The 2251-nt window shown below is 45.0% G+C and overlaps 1 protein-coding gene and 1 pseudogene across 1 annotated transcript in view; both read right to left on the bottom strand.

Annotated features, from left to right (window-relative positions):
- LOC126404301 (zinc finger protein 501-like) overlaps positions 1 to 2251 on the bottom strand; it is an 87235-nt gene that overhangs the window by 45195 nt on the left and 39789 nt on the right. The gene's annotated exons all lie outside the window — the stretch shown is intronic.
- Positions 145 to 2251, bottom strand: part of LOC126404643 (zinc finger protein 391-like) — a 3173-nt pseudogene continuing 1066 nt past the window's right edge.

The raw sequence follows: 2251 nt of genomic DNA, 5'->3' as shown, positions 1-2251 counted from the left end.
TCAGGCCCTCCTCTCAACCTTCCTTTGTGGGGGAGTTTGAGGTGTAAGAGCCTCAGCTCTGGCTGTGCGCACAGTCTTCACACCGTCAGTCCAGAATTCCAGAATCTGCTCACAGATGAGGTTCCTTCGTGGTCGCCAATTTTGTGGTGGCAAAACTACTATTTAATGAACAGTTTAAAGAAAAAGTCTTCACACGTCGGCTGTCTTTCTTGAGTTTTAATAAGCATTCATGAATGGAGACACTCAAACATACAACCGCATGAACAGTCAGTCAGTCAGTGAGTGCCCAGCAAGTCCTCTAGCCCTGCTATCTTTATAGTTCCCATAACACATGCGCATCAACAGTCAAAATATGTGGCACCTTGACATTCCTAAAACACAACATCTCTTCAGACTAACAAGGACACTTGTTGTCCTCCCTGGCTCAAAATCTTGGTGTCTGAGCCTCCCTGGCTTGTGACCTTGGTCTCTCTCATTGCTGTCACAGTAGGGGTTAAATGAGCGACACACATCATTAGGCTAGAAGTTCAGTTTAATCAAAACAAGTAACCTTATACAACACATTATAGGTTAAATATCAGAATTTTCCATCACATTAATCACACTCCTGATTTCTGTTGTTGTTTTCTCTGGAGCTAAGTGTCGTATCAATACAGTTATTTTTTTGTGGTCTTCTCTGCTCCCTTATCTGCCATTTTATGTCCTGTCATACCCACATGCAGCAGTTACTGTTGCATACATCATATTAATCTGGTATTTAACTTGTTGATGATGCTCAGAGCTCAGAAGACTTTGGTGTCCTGATGTCATCAACAGGAGCAAACAGTCTGAGCTGGAAACCTGAACATTGTGGAGGGGTTTTCATGTCCCTGTGATACTGGGAGCTGTGGTGTCCCAGCCGTTGCTCCTGGTCAGGTCTTGAGAGGCAAAGTGGTCCAAGGGGAGGGGCCAGACAAACAGTGAGTCAACAGACCCTGATGGATCAGACCTGGAGCACCTCGCCCTTCAACATGGAGTCACCATCCTGTGGGCTCACCAGTCGCAGAGATACGCTTCAGGGTCGGGTACATTGTGAGCTGCAACATTGCCCCGGACAGTTGCATGATTGATTTTGAAAAGTTTGTGGTCAGCTCTCACACATGGGAGTCCTACAGGGAGGAATCTGGTGGTCCAACATAGGGTTACAGTTGAAATAAAAACCAGATAAAAATAATCAAAGACAAAAGTAAGATATCAACACAGCTATCAGGGCATGGGGAGGAAGCAGTAGGAAGATGTTTGCCTGGCCCTGAAAATGTCCACAACAATGCAGGGTAAACACATTTGTGGGCTTTAATGTCACTACCAACATTGGTCACATCAGGACGGGTTCTCTCTGGTGTGAACATGTTGGTGGATTTTTAGGTCGTACCGTTCAATAAAAGCTTTCTCACACTAGTCACAGCTGTACGGGTTCTCTCCTGCATGCCGGCATTGATGGGCTCTCAAAGTACTGCACTGAGTAAATAATCTTCCACATTGATCACACCAGTGCGGTTTCTCTCCTGTGTGAATAAGTTGGTGGCTTTTTCAGGCCGCTAACTTTGCAAAGGTTTTGCCACACAGATCACACCAGTATGGTTTCTCTCCTGTGTGAATACGTTGGTGGCTTTTTAAGGCCCCTAACTCTGCAAAGGCTGTGCCACATTGATCACAGCTGTATGGTTTCTCTCCTGTGTGAATGCGTTGGTGTCTCTTTAAGGCCCCTGACAGTGTAAAGGCTTTGCCACATTGATCACAACTGTATGGTCTCTCTGCTGTGTGAATGCGTTGGTGTCTCTTTAAGGTCCCTGACAGTGCAACGGCTTTGTCACATTGATCACAGTTGTATGGTTTCTCCCCTGTGTGAATATGGTTATGAGCTTTTAAGTGTGCCTTTTGGGAAAACTTTTTCCCACATTGGTCGCACCCATATGGTTTCTCTCCTGTATGAATACGTTGATGAGTTTCAAGGGACGTGCATTGTGAAAAAGTTTTCCCACAGTGCTCACAGTAGTGCAACTTCTCTGCTCACAGTAGTGACTTTTTAAGCTACATTGGTCACAGCTGTATGGTTTCTCTCCAGTTTGAACTCTTTGATGAATTTTTAAAGATCCAGATGTTGTGAAGGATTTGTCACGGTGGTGACGTATAAGTTCCTCTCTTCCTCTCTGTTCCTATAGCAACAAACAGAAAAAGAGTTCATGAGTTGTCACGGTGCAGCCAGCCAACT

The sequence above is a fragment of the Epinephelus moara genome, chromosome 17 (genome assembly GCF_006386435.1).
Source record: "Epinephelus moara isolate mb chromosome 17, YSFRI_EMoa_1.0, whole genome shotgun sequence".
NCBI lineage: Eukaryota > Metazoa > Chordata > Actinopteri > Perciformes > Serranidae > Epinephelus > Epinephelus moara.
Note: the sequence above shows the minus strand (reverse complement) of the source record. Positions and strands in the feature narration are given on the sequence as shown.